Source organism: Staurois parvus, unplaced genomic scaffold (assembly GCF_062004578.1).
Source record: "Staurois parvus isolate SC_StPar_1 unplaced genomic scaffold, SC_StPar_1.0 ptg000997l, whole genome shotgun sequence".
In the NCBI taxonomy this organism is placed as follows: domain Eukaryota; kingdom Metazoa; phylum Chordata; class Amphibia; order Anura; family Ranidae; genus Staurois; species Staurois parvus.
Genome location: NW_028318793.1, coordinates 814,752 through 839,370, shown reverse-complemented (window position 1 = coordinate 839,370; position 24,619 = coordinate 814,752). Strand labels below are relative to the sequence as shown.

The following is a 24,619-nucleotide window of genomic DNA, read 5'->3' as shown; positions in this document are numbered from 1 at the left end:
AGCGCAAGGTGACAAAATGGTGGGAGAAAAATAAATCAATAAATAACTGGCCGTGCAATTGTGCACTGGTTAGGCCCTGAGTCCCATAGCAAAAAAATTGCCCTGGACTTAGCCAAAAGGCATACCCCTAAAAGGCGCAGTGCAGAAAAAGTGTTTAGAACAGTGACCATGTGCACTTTTCACGCTTGGGTTCCCACCCCCATGTGTTACTAAGAGCACCCCTGAGGTGATCACTGCTCCGCTGACTCTCTGCATCCCCGGCCCTGGCCATACAAGGTAGATCCATTTGAATCAGGAGGAACTGAGCCCCTCCAGTTTTCCCAGGGGAATTACTCCCAGGCCCCAACAGCCTGTGGGTGCCTTGGATTCTCTTCCAGATGGTACTAACCTTCAGAACCCCCATCATACCAGCAGGGGTACTATACAGCCAGCCATCCTCGCCTAAAAGCAAGAATGACGGCGAGCATCCCCACTGGACACTGATAAGAACAGATACTACACTTGATCTTAGCCAAAAGGCCGAGAACTGAACGGACACAGATGTGTCATTAACCTGCACTGCTCCGATCAGCAGGGATCTGTGAGCTAAACCCCTGCTGATCGGAAAGGGGCCTTAGTTTGAAAACAATTGTTTATGAAAAAAATCAGTTTATGGTTAGATATGTGGCCAGTTGAACGTTCAGTACATATACTGAATCTGGAACCTTTTGGGCACACACACGGTTATGAACTACCCTTGTGGTGCACCACATTGCTAAACTTCTTGGTGCATCATGGTGTTTTAGGCAGTCCATTCAAATGAATAGGCTGTCTTAACATAACGTGTAAACACCCCCCACCAACACACAGTAAATGGGCCTTTTGTGTTTGTAGCATTGAAACACACCATTACAGATATTACAGGTACTTGTATAGCGCCGCCAATTTATGTAGTACTTTACATAAGGATATGGTTCTGTTTGTTGACTTCATGGTACTTGTGGTAGTATTTGTCATCCTCATGAACGTAGCTTGCACCCCTGTTTTTTACTTAGTCACATAACCTTGAGGTGACCTCTAATATCCTTACAACCTACAGCAGGAGATAAATTATTCCCTATTATCTACATTTTATCTTTTGCAGGCCAGTTAAATCTTAAATCAAACATAAGGGGACACAGATGCCTACTGAGGTACAGAGAATCTATTTCAATCAATTTTCCCTCCTGGAGAGAATGTATTACTAGATACAACTCCGTTTCTCTCCTTTAGAAAGATTTTAGTTCTTGTTGATAGGATTAACCCTTTAATGACAGAAAAACTCCTTTGAAGCATTTCAGACCTTACTTGGTCAGTACAAAATCATTATAGCATCCAATTATCCCCAGTCAAAACAGATAGCTATGGCAATTACTGATATTGAATCTTATTTTTGAAATTGAAAAGTCAGTTGCATCAAAATTTCATCAACCTCAGTAGAAATCGGCTGAATTTAATAAATGTATTGTGCATATCTAAACACTTCAATAACTATTTTTAGTATGTTGCCTGTTAGAATGTTTTCTATATTATATAGCCGAATGGTGGCTGTTTTTTTATAGGATGGATATAGTAAGGAGACTGTTGTGGTTTAAAGGATAAGTTCTCCTTTCATAACATGTTACATGTTACACCCTGGACATGGACGCGTAACATGTTATGAAAACATTGGTTGCCGACCCTAAGCTTTGACAGCTAGCAGGGGATCTTCTCTCCCCCCCACTAGCTGTCAAATTTTTAAAAAACATGGCCGCGTGGGGCTCCATCTGCCTGGCCTCGTTACTCCTCTGTGAATGAGAAACTACAAGTCCTGACAGCTTCAGCAGCAGTTGGCTGGTAGTTCTCTAGAATCTTCCTGTCAGTATATCTGCTTGCTTGTACATCCCGTACGGGCAAGCAAATACACTGACAGGTCTGCAGGAGACCTGCATGGCACCAGCGTTCTACTGATCGCTGGTGCAATGCTTTACAGGCTCCTGCAGAAAAAAATAATAAATGCACATTTTTTTTTACTTGCAAAAAATGTCCATTTATTATTTTTTACCAAAAGGTGAACTTACCCTTTAAAGTATTTGTGAGCTCTGTGTGAGCTTCTCCTTAATGACATAATAAAATGGTAACCTTCACTGCAACTTATGGTCTTGACCTTCAATTCAGTAACACGTCAACATTTCAGTAACATGTCAACATTTTTGATGGATCATAAAGTTAACTGTCCCACTGAGCATATCAAACTTTAGTAATTTACACATCATTACAATCTATGCCTATATTACCTACATGGAAGATAAATAAAATGTTTACATCCCAAGACATGTTAAAGATTCCACAGGGCAATGGTTAGGGTTTTTTCAAAGTAAATTTATTTGATAAAAGGTGAGAGGTTTTTTTGCCAAGCTAACAATCCGGTGTTCTCATCTAAAACAAAATGGTCTATGGCTAGGGAGGAGCCAGCCAGCGCAATCTAGAAGCAGCTAGGCTTTTAAAGGTAACCTATAAAACATTCAAACGTTGTGGCACTCTCATCCTTTTAATAAGTCCAGCAACATTTTTTATTTTTTTATCATACTTGATCAACAAACAACATGCTTTGGGGACTCAAAACTCAATTAGAGCTAAGGGACAAAATAACATAAAATATTATATTTTGAGTGTCTAAAACCACAACCCCTGGACTATAACATAATGGCATGAAAAACCTAAATCTATGGAATACTATACAGTGATTATGGCTTTATTATGTATGCTAAAAATAAGTAGTAACTAAAAGAAAGTAGTAAAAAGGATTAAGTATAACATGATAAATTGAAATAAACAAATACATACATGTGTAAAAAACAGGATAGACCCAAAGAAATAGTATCAATAAAGCCAATGAATATACTGTATAACATAGATAATGTATACCAATAAACACCAATGTATATTATTTATTTTATTTCAGGTACTTATATAGTGCCATCCATTTACGCAGCGCTTTTACATATATATTGTACATTCACATCAGTCCCTAACCCTCAAGAAGCGTACAATCTAAGGTCCCCTAACTCACATTCATACATACACATACTAGGGACAATTTAAGACAGGAGCCAATTAACCTACCAGCATGTCTTTGGAGTGTGGGAGGAAACCAGAGTACCCGGGGGAAACCCACGCAGGCACAGGGAGAACATGCAAACTCCAGGCAGGTGGTGCTGTGGTTGGGAATCAAACTAATGACCCCAGTGCTGCCAGGCGTAAGTGCTAACCATTTAGCCACTGTGCTGCCCCATATATATATATATATATATAAAATTGTATAATTAATTAAAATGCATATAATCAAAATATATACGACTCTTATAATCTTTACTACCACTAGCAACAATGTCAACGCTAGTTTATGAATATTTTAAACAAAATTCATAATTATAAAATTATGTAGAAAGGATACTAGTATCACAAGCAGGAATATCTGTACTTGTTCAAAGGAATTGGTACAACAAATAAACAGTAAATATTAAAGTATAACTAAAGGCACAACTTTTGTTTTAGTGTTGGATAGAGTAGAAATGGATTAGAACATCTGTCAGTTTTTATTGACGTCTGTGCCCCTGTTATGGAAACTCACCCATTGAAATCTTTCAATGGGGATACTAGTTCTGATGATCTGGGGGGGCCCAAGGAATTCTCTTAATTTGCAGGGATTTCCTCTCACTTCCTGTTTTGGCTACGGGATAGGAAGTGAAGGGAAAAAAAATCTGACTGGGGTTACAACACTCCCTTGCTCTATCCAAAGTGAAAAAAAAAATATTCATACGTGCTGGAACTATCTCTGTAACTGACTATGCAGTTGCTCTGGTGGGCTTGGTTGGGGGTCCTGAAAGGAAGCTCCCCTTGTGAGTTCTAGGTTTCAGGACACTCTGCAGAGCAACAGCAGGTGCCCAATGCTGGAATAGAGCTCTTTCCAGTACTGGCACTACTTCACCATATTTGTAGAACATTGCCTCACCTGATGCAGAGCAGCTACAGATCTCTCATCGGCATGGGTGCCCACCAGAGAGTAAAACACAGCTGTAAGGCTCTTGATCATGTGATGTGTCACATAAATGAAGAGAGGATGAATGGGAAGTTTCACTATCGCTTCCCTTGGGGTGCCCGTACCGACTGAATGGCAAGTTTGTTTATATAGGCAATCTTTGCACTGTTCCCTGCATTGTTCCACTCCCTGTATGTCTCTAGTCCCCTTTCCCCCCACAATGCCCCCCATCAGCCACAACAGCCCCATCCCTACCCCACAGAGCCCCTAAGCCCCCTCACAGTGCCTCTGTAGCCTTCAGCAGACCCTCATAGTGCCACTTAGAAAGCTCAAGTCTCCCACCGTGGCCCTTCCCCTGCTGAAGAGCCCAAGTCTGGTGCTCCCAGCTACGCATCCTGGCCACCCTGCAGAGATCCTATTATTTTTCATCCTACTGGCTCAAATATCAAAATATTTCTTTCTCCTACTGACAACTGGCACTGGAGCATTTTTGCACCTAATGACTATTGCCTTTGCCTAGGAGTCCTGGATTTTGTACCACAAACACATGCTGTTGGAGGTCCCAATAAAAATTTTGCTAGGCAGCTTTGTAATTTCTAGTTACGTTCTTGCTCATATAGGATGATACATGTGGGTAAATAAATCCACTACGAGTCTCTTGCTGTGTTGTTTCCTCAACAGACTGTCAAATAAGAAGGAAATCATAAAAGGTACAACTCCACGATGAACTAATTGGCAAACAGGAAGAGTGAGTGAGGGACATGTTGACTCTTCAAAAAGTGGTTTCCCCATAATGAAAGTAGCCATAAACCTGTTTTTTTTTTTTATGAAAGCAGAGTTTTCTTCTTGCAATATTGTTATATTTTTTGCAGAATTATTATCAAAAAAGAATTAGCTGAGTAGTGAGAAAAGACTAATAGGCATCCAGAGAGGATATTCTTTATACTGGGTCATAGGTGAGGAGATAAGCTGCTTCTCTTCCTTTCTAATTAAACTACCAACTGTTTTTTTTGTGTTCCAAAGAAGAAAGGTCAATGAATGCAAGAAGCCAATTGAAATCAATTACCGATTAGCTCAGCTATAAACTCAGGTTAGCCATTCATTTTAAAACATTCAGGTTTCTTATAAACTGCACCCAAATGATGACTCTAGTTTGTGGTGGTTTATGTAAGGATATATATTATTTATAAAGGGCGTGTCCCTTTCCCTTAGATGAAATAGTACAGTGCCTCCAGCCGTTAAAATACGGCAAATATTTAGTAAACCAATAATTTGGACACCTTGATAATTTGATCACCACTTATTATTATACCTTGAATTCTTTTAGCCAATATGATTTCGTACCATACACACAAAATTTGCCTTATAATAGATAAATATAAAAATTTATTTATGTACAAAAATTATATATATATTAACACAAAACGCAAAAGACTGGTGATAAATGAATATTGGTACACACAATCAAAAATATATCCTACCAATGTAAGACACAATAATAAGGTTTCTAACTAATTACATCAATATCACAATTTTTAAATGATATGATTATTTATTAAATTTATTAATAATTAATAATTTCGAATATCTCAAAGGTTATATTCTCACAAGCCGTGGCCATAGGATTGCAAGAAGCAAGCCCTTGATATATGATACTCTGGTTATTAATATTCAATAAATTATGAAATATGGAAAAAATTATAATATGGCAACAAACAATTTTTTAACAGTAAAACAGGATCTCTCTACATATATCTAACTACCCAATATTGTTGTGATACACTAAGGTAATTTTATGATTCCACACAACAGAGAAAATAGGTAATACAAAATCAAATAGACATCTCACCACACCCGGAATTCAGACTAGGCAACTCTCCCGTGGATTTAGCTGGCAATGGAACGCCTTTAGACTGATATTATAGGGCAAGTGATAGATATTCAGTAGGGGAGAATGTAGGAAGTTATAAGGTTAGAGGTTTAGAAATTTAGTTAAAGTTTTAGGAAGTTTGAAAGTATGGAAGAGTAGTTATTCAGCAGAGATCTTCTTCAGATGTCAGGGTCTTCTTTTGATGAGGTCTCTTCTTTTTGAGGTTTTTCTTGATGAGGTTTTTTTTTTTTGTTAAAGGTACAAAGGCTTTTATATCCACTAATCCATTGTTCTAAGATACCTTCCCACCAGGCTTCCTGATTGGCTAGTTGAGAAATGTGTGTACATAAGCTATTTCTCACCTGCCCGCCAGGTGGCGGTCATGTATCATAGAACAATTTGAGTATTTGAGATGACTCATACCTTGGGTGGAATCTTAAGGTAATTTCAGGAATCAAATATACGTCTTTTTCCAGATATAAGTGATCATACCTATAATATTCTAAATAGGGACCATGGAATATAGGTGTATATTCAGTTATTCCTTCTTGAAATACCATCCTGTTTGTTTCCTGATAAGACATGTAACTAATGCTAGTTTATAATACATCTTACTTCCCATCATCTCAATACTCAAGTTAGTGATATATAGTTCCCATTTCTGAATATTTAGTGGTGTGTAAAATCCATAACATCTCATTTATAATATGTTTTTGTAATATATCTTTGTAATTATATACAGTCAACTTTTAGACTTAAATGTCCTGAATTTCACCTCTTTGTTTTAGAATCAACATTTTCTATGTGTAGGAAAAAAACTCTCTGTTTGCCTGGCCCTTGTATTGGACTCATGGTAAACAACTGTTAATGCTTTCACCCTTGGTGAACAATAGTATATTGTAATAGTTTCAGAGGTCTGTTAGTTCATCACACTCTGCAAGTTTTGGTTAAGCTTTCAACCAGTTGAGTTCCCGTCTCATTATTGTTAAAATGTTTGAAAGTCGAAGTCCTATCTGGCTATTTGTTTGACTTTCTGTATATGCATTCTTCTCAACCTCAATATACAAATAGTCCTTGTTGACAGTCCAAACAGTCTTATTGTCTTGGAAAAGTCTTACTTCCCCCATTCTCTCCATTTCTTTAACTAGAATCCTTGATGGTTCAACCAAGACAAAATTAACTCTTAGCATCCGGCTATACTGAGCTGTTTGCCATATAATATTATGTCTTGATAAAGTCATATTTTTGAGACATAATTCAAAAGGTCCACAACAAGTTCCAATTCTACAAGAAAACACGTTAGTCTGAGTTCAATGAAGGTTTCTATTAGAAGTAGATGTAACCAGGTGCTTGGCTATAGTGTAAAGAGCTATTGCAAACTGCCATAACCTGTTCATTATCACTGAGCTGATATGCTGATTTATCTTGCTGTCTGCCTCTTACCAAAGAGGGAGCTGGGAAGTCAAGGTGCTCCAAAGAACTTCTATGCTGGCCTCAGTAGAATGTGCAAAATGAAGTTTAGGAAGGGAGCCATACTGTGGACTTCCATTGATCACTGGACTACAATACCCAGGTGGAGACAGTGACAAAGGAGGGGAAAGAGCTTAATTTTCCCAGGCTGTACAGGACACAGCTGCTCTTTTGCCATGAGAGAGCCCAGAAAGTCCACATCGCTGTCCAGTGTATAGCATTGCTGCTACATAATGGCAGCCAGAACAGGATCCAGAGTGCTGAATCCAGGGTCACCTATGTGCAGAGCAGAGAGTAGACTAATCGATGTGTGTGATCGAATGGTGAGCTGCATTATTGCTAGGACTGGTGAGATGCTGCTGTGGAGATTTACTATCTGCTACTAGAGAGAGAGACTGAGCCAGGAAATGATCATGCCATCTAGTAGCCTTGTTGGTGCACTCAGGCTTGATTGGGACTATTCTCATGTGCACCAACGGTACAATTGGACCCAAATGCTAACTGGCTAAAGAATTAGCACTAAATACTGCCCCTTTACAGCTGCTACACAGAGACCTTTACTTATTGCCTACCCTAAGGATACCTCTCAGGGGACATTGGACCATATCCTATCCATCCTTCCAGAGTGCACTCTAGGCTAGTTATAGTAGTATTGTTCACATTGCAGGTAATGCCTATATGTACATTGTTTATTGCTGACTTGTTGATTCATGAGTTAATTCCAATCTAGCGGCACAGAACTCTATTCTAAGTTATCTTGGTATAGTAATTATACTGTCTATCAGACTGTGTCTAAACCTACCTTCATTTATGCTCAAGCCACCATTCATTCTAACCCATACCAAAACATTGAGGTAATTTACCACTAAATGGTCTTGTGTCTGTTTCTTGGTACTAACACACAGTCCAGTTAAAAGGTATCTACACTTGTGTTCCTCTAATTGCTTGCAGTCATTTTCACTCAACCAGGTGTGTCAGAGGAAAGGGAGAGTAGGCAGGTGCATATATCATGCAGTCCATGTAGACTATTGTAAGATGGAATATGTTCAAGATCTGGCAGAGGGTAATCCAGTTGATAATAGGGCAAGCTGTGATAGAGTGAAGCACGCTCTAGAGTAGAGGGACAGAAACAGAGGGCACGGCATGCTGAGTCCTCTGCTTCTGTCCAGGTGTGTCAGAGGGGCTGAGGTTGTTCTTGGAGTTGAGGAGCAGAGCAGAGAACCCAAATTACCAAGTGGCTTCTTCAGGGGTAGGGCTACATAGAAATGTTCAGGAAACTGATTTTGGGTATTTTACCACTGTGCACAGGTCACTTTAAAAAAGTGGGAAAAAGCGACCCCCAATAGCATCACTGTAAAAGAAACCCTGCCACAATACCATACATTTTAACAACAATCTTCCCATAACATTATATGCAATTTCAACATATTTTATATATGCTATTTGCTTGCAGAAGATTACCGTGTGTGTGTAGTGCTGAGTGCTGCCATCTTGGTTGTGAGGTCACCTGCCCCAGCAAAGCTGTCACTTAAAGCCGATCTTTGCCCTCCTTTATCACTTTCCATGATTTTTCTGTGCTGTTATCTGCAATTGTTAGGTTACCCCTCCTCCATGTCCCATCCTGGCACACCTTTCATAGGGTTTGCATGCCTGGGGGGCAGGAAGGTTCCAAGATCATGTGACAACTGGCATTGGCTGTCACAGTGGTCACATGATCCAGAGTTGGTACTGCCAGCTACCAATCATTAGTGGGGAACGACTGCTGCCTTTGAAACATTGTCTGGCTACTGGACACATGTGCATGGGCAACATGGTTGGCTTTAACACCCACATGCCGCACACATATGTGTTATGCAGGTGGCAAAAGGTTAAAGAAGTCAAGATAGGGCCGGGAGGCGCTGGCGGGAAGGGGTTAAAAAAAAGTTATCAAAGTATATGTAAAGTCTTTTCCTCAAAGTTTTGCCAGTGTAATGCTGGAAGAGCTAATACTTTAAAGTGACACTAAACAATATTGTTATTCAGCAAAGCATAGTCATACACATCCACAAAATGGCTATTTCATCTATTTTTCACAAAAAATGGTTCTTACTGTGTTTTTCTACCTCTTTGTAATCTCCTCCATGAGCTCCCGGACCTCTGCTTTATCCATTCATTTTCATTTGCTTGGAATGAGCAGTGCATGTTAGTTTGGTCATGTGGACTGCTTTATACACAAAGCAAATCTTATAGGCCCTTATGAAATGGATTTCAGGAGTGAGCAGGAGAGGGTGGCTACATTCCTTCATACAGTGGGACCATGGAGAATGAACAAAGCCACCCTCTAACAGGATGTCAGATCACAGCAGCAATAAATAAATACATTCGGATAATTGGAGGAGGCTGAGGGTACTTTTTTGAGTTAGGAATACATAATTGAATAGATTTTTTTTTAAACCAATAGATTAGTCTCACTTTAGGTTTATAGAATTTATAGAGTGATCTCTATTTGATTTTTACTTACTTGCTGTGTCATATGTCAGTGATCACATCTCGCAGACCTGCAGGGGCTCATCCTGTTGACCTGGTGTATGTCAAACACTGCAGTCTGCACTCTTGTCATGTGACTGCTGCAAAACATCTGGACAGAGAGAAAGCATAATCAATTTTCTATTTGAATCAGTTGTATGTACATCATGTATACGATTTATATGGATGTTTTAAAACAATCACGAGCATATACGTTTATGTTAAAGGAGGCCACCAAAAAAAGATTCTCTGTGTAATTCACTAAGGACCCATTCACATCTCACGATTTGGGATTGCGAGCAGAATCACCATGATTCTGGCTGTGATTGTAAATTGCATGGCAATCGCAACACAACGCACATGTGTTTGGGTGACATTCAATGGCATCCCAAATGAAATGTGATTCTGCTGCGATTGACTATAGCACACTGCAATGCACTGCCATGATAGTGCACCATAACACAATGGTACCAATGCTCTTTGCACTGTGGTGCACTGCATTCTGAAAAACTGTGCAGGACCCTTTTTTTATTGAGGTTCATTATCAGTTCATTCAAAATGATTAAGTTGCCTAAAATCAACATGCCTCCACATACAAAATGTAAATGGGCCCTCAAAACCTAGGTTAGTTAGTCATTTGGGGTTTTTTTTTTGTTTGAAAATATTGCAAACACTATAAGCCTTGACTAGGATCCAATTTTGATAATCACTGCATTAGGTCACATTGATCCCAGTGGCTCTGTGATACGGGTTCAATATCAGCTTCTGGTGACATATGTGACTCAATGCAGGCCTGGCCCTGCAATAGATCAAATGACTTGGAATACGGAGCTCTGTGGGTTCTTGCTGTACTATCAATTATTTTTTATAATATTGTATAAATTGTAAAACAGATTCTACAGTTAAGGTATTCAAGCACTCACTGCAGGTCAACCACTCATGGGAAACTCGGAAGTTTCTCGGAGGTACTATGGTCCTGATTTGAAATCAGGGATGAGTTATATTGAAGGTTATGTCCTCAATGCAAGATAGAGAACAGTATAAGATGGTATTCTGAATTCTAGGCTCCAGTTTAGGTTTTTGGGAGAAGGAGGAGTTTAGGAGGGTCTATGACTGGCAATTTAGTGGCATGTAGTTTGCAATGTGGTGGATGAATTTTTGCATTCGATTTTGAACTATATAGGAAGGAAAAAGGGGGTTGGCAAAGGAGAAACGAGTTGATAAGATTTGGGATGGTGGTGTCAAGGTTCATCCAGACCAGGGGTAGATTGACTATTTGGAACCTCGGGCACTTCCTGAGGGCCCGGGGTCAGTAGGGGGCCCCATAAGATGCAGCTGGTACATTTTTCATAGCCTTTTTTGAGTTTGGGCAAGGACACAGGGGCCCCATGATCCCCTATTGCCTGGGGTCCCATGAGTTGTCAGTCCGCCCATAATCCAGACTCTATTTCAACAAGCTGGGATATTAATTTTTCTTTTTTCTTTTTTTTTTTTTAGGAGCAGTGGGGGAAAATATAGGAAATACTGTACATCTTAACCAGGATCCAATTTTAATTCAGAAAACCTAAACACTACTTTAGGTAATGTTGTTCACAGCGGCTCTGGGCCAGTGGGCTTAATGTCAGCTTCAGCTACCAACTGTGACTTAATGAAGGAATGAAGGCCTGGCACAGCAAAAAGATCAAATGACCAAGAACATTGGCATTTGCATGATATACAAGAGTACAAATTGTAAAACAAATTCAACAGTTAAAAAAAATCAAGCAACTATTGAATATCAACCACTTGTGGAAAACTCCGAGGTTCTCTGGCTCTGATTTGAAATCAGAGGTGGGTTATATTGAAGGTTATGTCCTTGATGCTGATGAATATACAGAACAGTATTCTGAATTCTAGGCTCCAGTTTAGGTCTAAGGGGGACTTTAGGAAGGTCTAGGACTGGTAATTTAGTGGGATGTAGATCCCAATGTAGAAATTAGATTTTGAAGTATATAAGAAGAAAGGAGGAACAAGTTGATAAGAGTTGATGTAATGGTGTCAAAGTCCCTCCAGACTCTATCCCACCAAGCTTGTTAATCTGGCAAAAAAATGTTGATTCAAATACCCGTACCAAACCTCTCTACTGCCTGATTCAAACAGACCTAAAATTTGAATTTAGCTCTTTTATGGCCATATATCACCGGGACATATATAATCACTAATGTCACCAGTGCACCATTACATTTATCTTGTGCAGTGGCCCATTTTTAACATCATTTCAAAGAGAAAATGAAAATCCTGCACAATTAGTCCAAAAAACTGCTAACTCCATAAAAATGATTTATATATACATTTAGAACGAACTATTGGCAGTTGCTCATTTTCCACACTAATGTATGATTCATTTTTACTCATAACATATTCAGAACTGATTGGCACATTGTCAAGTGATTTTTCTCCGGTATACCTCCTGGCTTGACATGAATTTTAAGTAATTGCAGGTCAAAAGCAAAACGCGTCAGTCATAAATTTGTTTAACTACAAAGTAATCCCTTAGAAATATGACATTCCCCTACTGTCATGGTTTGCATTCATATCTTACCCCCACATCCTTTTATTATTGGGAGAAACCCCGCTATGAATTAAGTTGTGTTACCATATGAAATTGATATTTGTCTTCTGTCCTCCAAACTATATGTAGTGATGATTTTTTTTAAAAGTGGATCTGAACCAAAGAACAGAAATGTAATATATTGTAGTTTAATGCAGCCACCACATCTAGGGTCTGGTAATTTCCTTTTTTTAGTTTCTTTTTTCACCTCTGATCCTGCCATTAACAAACTTCCCTTCTTAGGATGGCAACGCTCACTTAGAGCTCATTCATACATACGGCAAGAGCTACCACTCCTTTAAAAAGTGAACTATGATCAGATCGCTTTTCAGAAGCATTTGACAGGCAGTAAGGAGGCAAAATGCTGTCCCACCATGCCATAGCTGCGTGCATTGAATGCGTGTGAGTGGCAGTTGCAGCATTACCCCATGCAATTGAATAGGTTGTGTTTGGCAAGCAGTAGTGTATGCCAAATATGACAATTTGACAAACACAAGTCCACCTCTGAGGGAACTGGGGTTCCCAGCAAAACTGGTCAGGATGGCTTTTTCCATTCTCCTTGACCTCCCACTGGCATGGTTGCTTTAATGCCAATGATATGATAATTATATTTATCTTCTTTACAGGACCATTTCACTGCTCTAACCTTTACTAGTCCTGAGGAACTTTGGATATATATATATATATATATATATATATATATATATACACACATACATACACTCTGTACTTTCTTCCATGGAACTGACATTATATGTTCCGCTTTCATTGTCTACAAAATTTTCAGCTTGGATTAAGTCCTTCAATTGACAAACAACACATGGCTGTGTGAGGAAGGCTATGGACACTTGCTCTGCTAATCCTCCTCAGTACAATGCCCCTATTTATCAAGCACTAGAGGGAGTTGAAGTATCTATACAGCCTATTGCAGTGATGGCGAACCTTTTAGAGACCAAGGTTTTAGTTTATAAAAAACAACCCATACATTAACATATTTTGTCTTAAAAGAAAAACATAATAACAGAGCTTCCACTGACCACCAGCACAAGAGGGAAAAGTTCCACATACCACCAGCACTAGGGGACAAAGTTCCACTGACCACCAACACAAGGGGGCAAAGTTCCACTGACCACCAGCACAAGGGGGCAAAGTTCCACTGACCACCAGCACAAGGGGGCAAAGTTCCACTGACCACCAGCACAGGGGGGTAAAGTTCCACTGACCACCAGCACAGGGGGGCAAAGTTCCACTGACCACCAGCACAGGGGGGCAAAGTTCCACTGACCACCAGCACAGGGGGGCAAAGTTCCACTGACCACCAGCACAGGGGGGCAAAGTTCCACTGACCACCAGCACAGGGGGGTAAAGTTCCACTGACCACCAGCACAGGGGGGCAAAGTTCCACTGACCACCAGCACAGGGGGGCAAAGTTCCACTGACCACCAGCACAGGGGGGCAAAGTTCCACTGACCACCAGCACAGGGGGGCAAAGTTCCACTGACCACCAGCACAGGGGGGCAAAGTTCCACTGACCACCAGCACAGGGGGGCAAAGTTCCACTGACCACCAGCACAAGGGCACAAGGGGGCAAAGTTCCATTGACTGCCTGCACAAGCTAAAATCTTGTGGTAATAAAAATGAATGTGTTAAAACTCACAGCCAGTCCAATATATATATACCCTTGGCAGTGCATTGACAGGCCATGCGAAAGCTTGGACGAGTTGCTTCTGAGTTGCGGTTTGTGACATCATCGCCTGGCACTGCTACTCCTTTCCGAGCATGCACATGGCCCCTATGTACGTAGGTATCTGATGCTCAGCTGCTGGGGCAACTTGGCTCGCATGCTGACAGAGAGGACGTGCCCACTGTGGCACAAGTGCCATAGGTTCACCATCACTGCCCTATTGGCTTCCTCCTCTGGATCACACCAAATAAAGAGACTGTTTATGGACAGTTCTAACATTCAGTCTCGATTGGGACATTCATCCTAATATATCTTTAGTGTAAGAAGAGGGTCATTATCAAAGCATTCTAAAATATAGTATCCTCCTCTAGACCACACATTTCTACTTTATATAGATATCTGATCTCTTTATTACCAAGCTGTTTTCTTCTAATGGTGTTGATACATGAAATGTTTTTCCATGGGGACGAATTTTCCTGGATACTTGAGAACTTCATGAGCTTGAATCTAATATGTTGAGCGGTGGTTGGTAATTCTATGAACTTTCTGTAGGAGACAATCAACAAATGGCATTTACTAGCTCCCACAAGAGGGAGTATTAGAGATTCAGTTGGGGTGCATGGAGATGTATTTAAGATATTCTGTATGTCTATTTTTGTGCAAATAAATGAAAGGGAGCTGTTCATATGCTCTGGCCACTGACCTATGATTTATAACACAGTGAACACTAAAACCCACTACATTTTGGATTCTATAACTAATCTTTATTGCATATATTTGGATTTTGGATGAGGGATTCCCAGGTTACTTATACAGTATATGGACCTTGAGGCATCTTGTGATGCTGGTTTACTGTACGCCAAATGTGGCAGGGGTTTATTTCCTGCCAAAGCCAAGAAGCAAACATTGCAGCCATGGCATGTGTACATCCCTTGTCCACTGCCATTGCAGTGTTTAGCTGTGTGTTTTTACCACCCTCCCCCACCATAAAAGCAAACCAGGCTTTATCTAAGGGTGTGCAGTGTTGTTATCCTAGAACAGAAAGTGTTTTAGGACCAAAAAAACCCTATTCTTCTCCATAAGAGGTGTTCTGTGGTCTACAGAGAAACCGAGGAAAAATGCTACCTGAAACAGAGTTATCAGCTCATAAAATTTCTTGTCACGCATTTTTGTGGCACTTCAAATATTAAATTAAAAATGCTTTAATTAGTGGATTTAGCAGACCAAAATGGAGCAAATAAGAAATTCATTGTTAGGATTTGCATACAGTTTAATAAAATCTAAAGCCACCAATACCGGATAGTTTTCACTAAGAGGTTAAAGGCGCGTTGTCACCAGCTTGCACGTTAAACAGGCAGGCTTGTGTCTGCTGTGCATCACTGCAGCTGCTAATGTTTTTCAGATGGTGATTCCCTTCACTTCACAGTAATAATAGCAGCTCTAGAGCTGCTGGATTATTTTTAAAGGCAGCAGAAGGGAGTCCTTCGCCTTCCCGCAGCATCGGGATCAGAGAGCCCGGTAAGGATGTGACCTGCAGCATCCAGTTCCTGGGACACAGTGAGAACTGATGTTGTTCCTCCCACTGTGTGACATCAAAAAACGGAAGCACTTTGGATTTCGTCACGTCCGATTTTGATTTGTTGTTTAAAAACATTCACTGGCTTGTACAAATATCTGATGAAACCAATCTCGGTTTGATCAGTTGCTTTGGAGGGCAGAGGAGACATCTGGGGTCTAATAGACACCAGATATCTGCATAAAGAGGACCCGTCACTGCTCATGCGATCACAAAGTCACGTTGTTCATCCCTTGTGATAGCAATAACATTGATTTTAAAAATAAAGAGACAATGTCATTTTTAAAAATAAAGAATAACATTTAAAAAATGTTTAAAGCCCCTCAGTCCCTCTGTGCTCATGTGCAAATGAGAACTCAAGCATCGACCCACCACATATATGTAAATGTCAATTACACCACCACTTGTGGGTTACCACCATGAACATCAGAGCGAGAGCAATAATTCTAGCTCCAGACCGCCTGTGTAACTCTAAACTGGTAACCTGTAACGACTTTTAAAGCATCACCCATGGAGATTTTTAAGAATAGTATAGAGATAGTCCTCCTGCGCTACCTTCCGACCTGCAATGACCCCTCCCCCCCCCCAAAAAAAAAAGTGGCTGCAAACACCTAACTATATTCCAAAATAGTGAAAACAAATAAAAGAGTGAAAGGGTGCTGCACTACTTTGTGAATGAATAATAAAACCATAAATAGAATACATACTGAATACAGATATGCCCCTCATCCAAGTGTAAACATACCATATCCAAAAAAGATGTGAATGGGTGCAAAAAAATGACAAATGACAATGACGGCAGCACAACATTCTATAACGTGCTGGTGACAGAGGTGAACATATTAATAATGATGTGCAAAGTGTAATAAAAGTGACTCAGTTCCAAAAATATCAATAAAGTGACTCAGTCCCAAAAAATATATATCTGACAGTCCCAAAACACAGGAAAAAAAACAACACAGTAAATCTTCAGTACACGCTATGAAACATCTAGTGCTGCAAAAATATACAAGAATATCCTCCATCGGCTAGCGTGCATGTTCACCTTCAAAATGCGACCGACAAGGAGTCACAAAGCATAGAGAACCTCAAATGATGATTCCAAGAAAATGCTCTTTGATTGCTATCGAGGACCAAAGGTCATCTCCAATGGCACTGACAAACACTCAGAGACATGCTCCAGAAATGGCCACAGACCTCTATCATCTCCAGTGCATGGAGATTTTTATATACAACTTTATACAGTTTGATGCAGTTCCACAGGCGTGCACAATTTTAAAGTACAGTGAGAACGTACAGAGAAGGGCAACCAAACTGATAAGAGGCATGGAGGAGCTCAGCTATGAGGAAAGATCAGAGGAACTGAATTTATTCTCTCTTGAGAAGAGGAGATTAAGGGGGGATATGATCTCCATGTATAATACATAAGGGGGGATATGATCTCCATGTATAATACATAAGGGGGGGATATGATCTCCATGTATAATACATAAGGGGGATATGATCACCATGTATAATACATAAGGGGGGATATGATCACCATGTATAATACATAAGGGGGATATGATCTCCATGTATAATACATAAGGGGGGATATGATCTCCATGTATAATACATAAGGGGGGGATATGATCTCCATGTATAATACATAAGGGGGGATATGATCTCCATGTATAACACATAAGGGGTGATATGATCTCCATGTATAACACATAAGGGGGGATATGATCTCCATGTATAAATACATCAGTGGTTCATATAGTGAACTCGGTGTAGAGCTATTCACCCTGAGGTCATCACATAGGACTAGGGGGCACACTTTACATCTGGAGGAAAAGAGATTTAATCTCCAAATACGGAAAGGTTTTTTCACTGTGACAGCTGTGAAAATGTGGAATAGACTCCCTCAAGAGTTGGTTCTGGCCAGCTCAGTGGATTGCTTAAATAAATGCCTGGATTGTTTCTTAAATACACAGAATATAACTGGATACCAACATTTATAGGTAAAGTTGGTCCAGGGAATATCCGATTGCCTCTCGGGGGATCAGGAAGGAATTTTTTTCCCAGCAGGAGCAAATTGGATCATGCTTTGCTGGGGGTTTTTTTTGCCTTCCTTTGGATCAACTGTGGGTATAGGATTATAACTCTTTTTTTTTTTTCTATGGTTGAACTGGATGGACTTTCGTCTTTTTTCAGCCAGACTAACTATGTAATATGTTTTTTTCTATTTACGAGGCATAACAACATCTTTTACATTTTACCACTACATTGTGATTGTGTGCAATAAAATTCATTAAAGTATATTTTTTCAAAATAAAATGTGCTTTGAAAAAAAAAAAAAGCACAGGCAAATATCATGTGACATAAAAATATTGATCACCCACCATTTTATTCTCTAAGGCCTCTGCTTAAAATATATAATGTTTTTAGGCTATAAGTAGTTTTCTAGTAAAAAAAAGGTTTTTGGGGTTTTTTTACATATAGGAGAGGAATGTCAGAATTAACCCGAACTGGAATTGGTTAAGGCGTGTTGGGTTTTATTGTGTTTACCAGTATGCATATGGTGTGACTCCTGCTTAAAGGATAAGTTCACCTTTGGGAACATGTTACATGTTCCACCCATTTTTTATGGTGGAACATGTAACATGTTCTCATAGCTGCAGCCGCACCTGCCGCCCCCTCCCTCTGACAGATAATACGGGGAGAAGTTTCCCCATACTGTCAGATTTGAAAACAGCGCGGCTGTGTGATGCTCCACCCATATGGCCGCATCACTCATTCACGGACTTCCATGAATGAATGGACTGCAGGTCCTGATGGCCTAAGAGGCTGTGGGCTTGTAGTTTCCAATGAACTCCCATGGTGCTATGGAGCACCGTGGTAGTTAATTGAATCTTTCTGTCAGTTTATCGGCTTGTTCGTAAATACCATACGGCAAGCAGATATTCTGACAGGTCTGCAGGAGACCTGCATGGCAGCAGCCATCTACTGATCACTGGTGCAATGCTTTCCAGGCTCCTGTAGACAAAAATAATAAATGCACATTTTTTTACCTGAAAAAAAAAATGTGCAGTTATTATTTTTGTCCTAAAGGTGAACTTATTCTTTAAAGCCTAGTACATATAATAAAAAATATCGCTTTCGAAGAGATCATATGATAGTCTGATCATTCGTACAAAGCTTTCGCCCCAAAATTATTTGATGGGACAAATATGAAAACTTTTTCCATACGGTGCAACGTTTACGATTTTCATTTAATCAGTACAATATTCATCCGAAAAAAAAAAATAAATCAGAAAAGTAAGACTACGAATGCTCAGAAACAAAATAATTAATTACAATACAGCATCTATGGAAACGGATTCTTAGTTCAGATATAATGCAAAAGCATGCCGCCTCTCGCATTTATAAGATTCTTAGTACAATATCTGGACTTGTCTCTCCACCATTCTTGGAGAACTAGGAAAGGGAACTTGGAACAAAATTGAATGAGCAGCAAAAAGGGAAAATATTTAAACGAATGCATGGTGCGGTGGATATGAATATTGTTGAAATGAATTATAAATGTTTAGTAAGGTTGTATATTACACCTAGTGTAGCACATAATCAACGATGTGAGAGTCCACCTTTATATTGGAAGGGGTGCGGGACTAAGTGTACAATGGCACAAATATGGTGGGATTGCCCCAAGAAACAGGAGTTTTGGAAAGTGATAATCCAACAAATACAGGAGATATTGGGGTATAGCATACTGAGACCCTTGGGTTTACTTACTCCATAATACCGAGTTTACAGTGAAAAAATATAAGAACATGCTGCTATTCCATTTGATAAATATAGCCAAAGAACTGATCCCTAGATTTTGGCAGGTGCAGGAGACTTCAAAAATAAAAGATTGGATTTATAGAGTGAAATATATATACAGGAGAGGATAATATTGAAAAAAAACATGGAAAAGAAAGTGTTAGTTTAAAACATCAAAGAAATTAAAAATATAGGGAAAGATGAATGAAAGGAAAGAGGGTCCTGAAGGTGGAGAAGAGTGAGGTGCAGAGAGACAGAAGAAACAACAGAGGAGCAAGAAGGAAAAGAAAGTAGTGAAAAGAAAATGTGGGAAATTGGTGGGGGGGGGGGAGAATAGGTAAAATGTATTATTTTTGAACATTTGTATTTTTAACTGGAATAATTTTTGTATGTTGTAATATTAAAATCAATAAAAAATATAATAAATACAAAAAAAATATATATTATAATACAACAGATTACATCACTTCCAAAGTTGTATTCTGTCCTACAAGAATTTTTGTAACTTTAGCAACCTCTTCATTTTCGATATGAGACTAGCATGCAAAAAAAACCCAGACGATCATTCATCCAATATTCTCATCATGTGTACCGGGTTTTTGACTCCACCAATGTAGTTCTTCCTGTGCACTGCCAATTGACCTGGAACTACAGCAATTAAAGGCCTTCTTTTTCAAGCTGTGGAATTTTACACTTTTGGAACCCCAACTTTTTCTCCATGACACCTCACTATTTTTCAGATGCAGATCTAAATTTTGAGTCTGCTTTAATTGAATACAAGTTTTATGTATTATATTGCTAAAACTTTTTTTTTTGTCAGTGGATGATACAACTGAAATGTCTGCAAAACAGATTGATCTTCCTGATCTCAATTATCTTTTTTGCCACTTGTTAAAAGAAAGAATAACTGGAGACAGTACAAAAGTGACAGAACCGACATAAATACTCATTAAATTAAACGGCTGAATGACTTTACATTTCTATGGCCTTTAAACCCATCTTTTCTTCTACAGACAGAAATAAGGGACATTTTGAAAGAGACCTCAAGGTCAGCCTCATTGTAATAAGTTTGTTTCCTGAAGAATGCTTTATATACAGAGTCCATTACTGATCTGTGATTATCAAACCTAAGAAGGATTATTGTGGACACTTGACAATGGCCACTTCTCGAAAACGTTCCTTTTACAATAATGGTGCCTTTTAATGAGAGCAAGTGAAAATGTGTCCTTCCTAAGTATGATGACAGTGTTCTAAGGATTAAGACGTGGAACCTTTAATAATACTTTGTCAGTATATTGTATAGGATGATTTGTTACTCTGCCGCACTTTGAGAAGCATATATTTTTTTTCTGGAAGGAGATATACAAACTTGTCAGCAGTGCATATATTTTACATAGAAAACAAGATATGAATTACTATTTTGGGTTTCTTCTTAGGTAATATTGCAAATAAAAAGGTCAGCTCTTCTCAAACCTAAAATATATTTTAAAGGGCTTGCAAACCAGTTCCAGATTTTTTGTAAAATTTCTAAATTAATTTCCAAAGACACATGAACAAAAGGAGATTTCACTGCGATACTCACCTTCTCCCTGATGCCCTTTTGGGTTAAATTCAGTGCCATTCCACCTACTTTCTGTAAAAGTAAAGGGGTGGGAGTGAAGATTCTGGAGTTGAGTCCAACTCTAAAAACAACTTTTAAACATTTTTTTAAATAAATTTAAGCCGGCCATATATGGATCCAAATTCCCTGCTGAACTGGCCAGATTTCGATCAATTTATGGGCGCCATGGTTTTACAAAAGTCTATCTATTGATCGACTTGTGTTCAACCAGCCTGTTAGGTTTTTCCCAAACAATTAGTGCTGCTGACTGCACTAATCATTGTGTTCTGCCAGCAGGGAGGGCTCTCTATGCTCCCCACTAGCAGAGCACAATAACACTGTGAGAGGGATTTCCCCACTCCCCTCAACACAGTAATTTCCATTTCTTCCACCTGTGGTTGAAGGAAAGAAAATGGCATAATCTATGGCTTGCTTTAGCCTAAATTCTTATGTTACTTTTTTTCATTGCAGTCTCTGACCCTGCTGTGGTGATTTCACCTCATTTCCTGACCCTTTAGCAGCATGACAATAAGCAAAATGTCAGGTTGTCACTAGGACAGGAAACGTATTAATCTGACAGAAGGTCTAACCCTTCCCCATTTTACTGGAATACATTTTACACTGCAGGATTGACGGCACAAAAAAATTAAATCTCGGTCATCACTGCATCTGCAGCAATGACCAAGATATCACCCTTCCCATTCAAGGACGTTCAGGTACATCCTATGGACTGGAAGGGGTTAACAAAAAGTAGACAATTGTTATACTCACAAATACAAATGTATTCATGTAGCTCATCAACAAATCCCAAACCCAGAGATGAGAGATCCAATGCACATACACTCTTACATGGCAAGAAGCCCCTAAGCCTACTATAGCTGAAACATTTCAAGGGGAGTCCCCTCTTCATCAGAGCCACACTGATGTTTGTGAGTATAACAATTGTCAACTTTTAATTAATAAATGGTTTACAAGATAATGCACTAGTATGGGGCTTCCTATTTTTGTTTTCTAGTACATTTGCTACTGGGGTTTTCCCAGAGGGTGGTCTATAGTATCTCTGGGGTGGAACAGTGAAGGTCCATCATTCTCTGAACACCACACTAGAGTGCAGAAGGTTGTTTTCGCACATCTGTTCAACTATAAGGGTATTGGGTACCGAACATATGCTTCAACTTAACAAAAGGAATTGAAAGTGTTAATTGGCTATTGCTAATGATTCCAACAGCTCTTTATTTTAATCATCCTACTTATCCATTAGATTTGAATATCTTTTTGAACATGATCTATAGAAAAATTGTTTTTCATTCATGCTTTTGTACTAAATAGGACGAACAATAAAGCAAAAAAGATGACTTAGAATGGGGGGCAGAGAAGATTTAAAATTGCAGATAAAAGTACCTGGTTTATGAAAATCAAAGCAGAATTTTCAATCAGCAAGCAATGCTATCAGCACAAATGTTTTCAATTATCCTCAGCCCATATTAACTTTTCAAAGTTAAATCAAAAAAAATGCCCTGCTATTTTTCAGAACAGGAAACCTGCAGCACAAGGTGCAGCAATCTCAAGTCATATAGGTTCTCTTTTTTTCTACTTACATGTTTACTTACTTTTTACCTGCTATAAAACCCATATAGGCTCATGGTAAAGGTCCACAGGTGGAGAATGGAAATTCTACCTCATTAATGCATCACACTACCACTGATGGTCACCAGTTTCGGTTATTTTTGGCCAAGGTGAGTATTTCCTGGGACTGATTACATTGTCATGTAGGAATGAAGATTATGCACAACATGACAGATGTTGCATCCATCAGTTTTGGTTGTGTTGTTCGAATACTTCAACTGCTTGGTCAGTTAATTTACCCAGTAAGATGCTATTCTACTCCTGCTTTTGACAGTGTGCAAGCTGGCTGTGGGAACCCCCTAACATTTCACAGTGTAAGTTCTAGTAAGTGTCTCCAATATTTCATTACAAATAAGAAGAGTTTTCCTTTCCAAAATAGCAGGAAACCATACCAAGCCCAGAATTCTTTTAACTGCATTTCAACGAGCTCAACACTAATGACGGGAAGACTTCGGTCATAGGGCAACATCAACCAAAGGTCACATATGGTAGGATATACCCGATTTATGTACAAATCAAAAGCCCTGCAAACACCCAGCATTTTTAGGCTCATAGTGTTCTTTCTTAGGCATATAACTAGTGTTACTGAGGTGTGCTGACGTGGATGTTGCTTTAGAGCAGGGGTGTCAAACTGGCGGCCCTCCAGCTGTTGCAAAATTACTAGTCCTATCATGCTTCTGCCTTTGAGAGTCATGCTTGTAACTGTCAGTCTTGCAATGCCTCATGGGACTTGTAGTTTGGCAACAGCTGGAGAGCCTCCAGTTTATACCAGAAAGAGGCTCTAAAGCACGGGTGTCAAAGTATTGTGTAGGTGGTTACCTGGTTACTCACCTGGAGAGCATATGAGCATGAAAGTGGTGCAAACACATCTCTCTCTAGCCATTTTCATACCAGTCCATATGACTTTTATGTTTGGCAGGTGCTTTAGGTAAAATGGCATTTTATTTTTGTTAAAAATAAGTTTTTTTGCTTCTTTAAAGATAAAGAAAAAAACTTCAGAAAATAAATAATGGCTAATAGGAAAAAGACTAGAATGTTTTTTGTGAAACATCTGTTGCTGCTAACCAAATCACCAAACTAATTAAACTAAAAAGACCAGAAGGAGGTTACCAAGTGGTTTGTGCAATATTCTTCAACAAAAGATTTTTGATCAAATTTAAGGTGCTATTAAATCAATGTCCCTTTCAGTGTGTGTGATAGTCTTTCAGAATCTGAGGTGCCTTAAAGATAGATTAGGTGTGCCTTGCTAGTCACTGTCCAGACTTCCCTTGCCAACGATGTCATATTTTAACGGGTGTATGGTGGAGGTGTTTTTTCAGCTTTGATACCAATTACTATACAATTTTTATTATACAATTTATACTATTTTCAATATAAGATTTTTGATCAAACCACATGGTCCCATGGAGGTAACCTCTTTATGGACTCTCTGTAGTCAAATTATTTTGGTGCATTGTGTTTAGGTTAGGAGGGCCACACCCTATAGTGGTAAGCTGGTGGATCTATTAAGTTGGCCATACATTATACAATTTTCTTATTCAGTTTTCTTAGATTTACCTTCAACTATGTAGTGCAAGGGCCTGATTGATTGCATACAAATAAAGTGTTTAGATTTGACCTCATATTATATAGTTTTGGTAAATCTAAAGGAAAAGTGTACAAGAAAATGGTATAATGTAGGCCAGCCTCAAAGGCTGCTCCTACCTAATAAGTATTCATGAGACTGAGCACTAGACCTTCTCCTCCTACTTGGTTAGTTTCCACAATTTTTATTTTATCTGTAGTTCGGTTAGCTCTAGTCAGATCAACCTGGGCCAAGTATTAAGCTAGGTTCACATCTGTGCAGGTAGTGCCG

The 24,619-nt window shown here is 39.2% G+C and overlaps 1 pseudogene; it reads right to left on the bottom strand.

Moving 5' to 3' along the window:
• Positions 1-351: 351 nt before the first annotated feature.
• Positions 352-531, bottom strand: LOC149441370 (U2 spliceosomal RNA; annotated as a pseudogene).
• Positions 532-24,619: the final 24,088 nt, after the last annotated feature.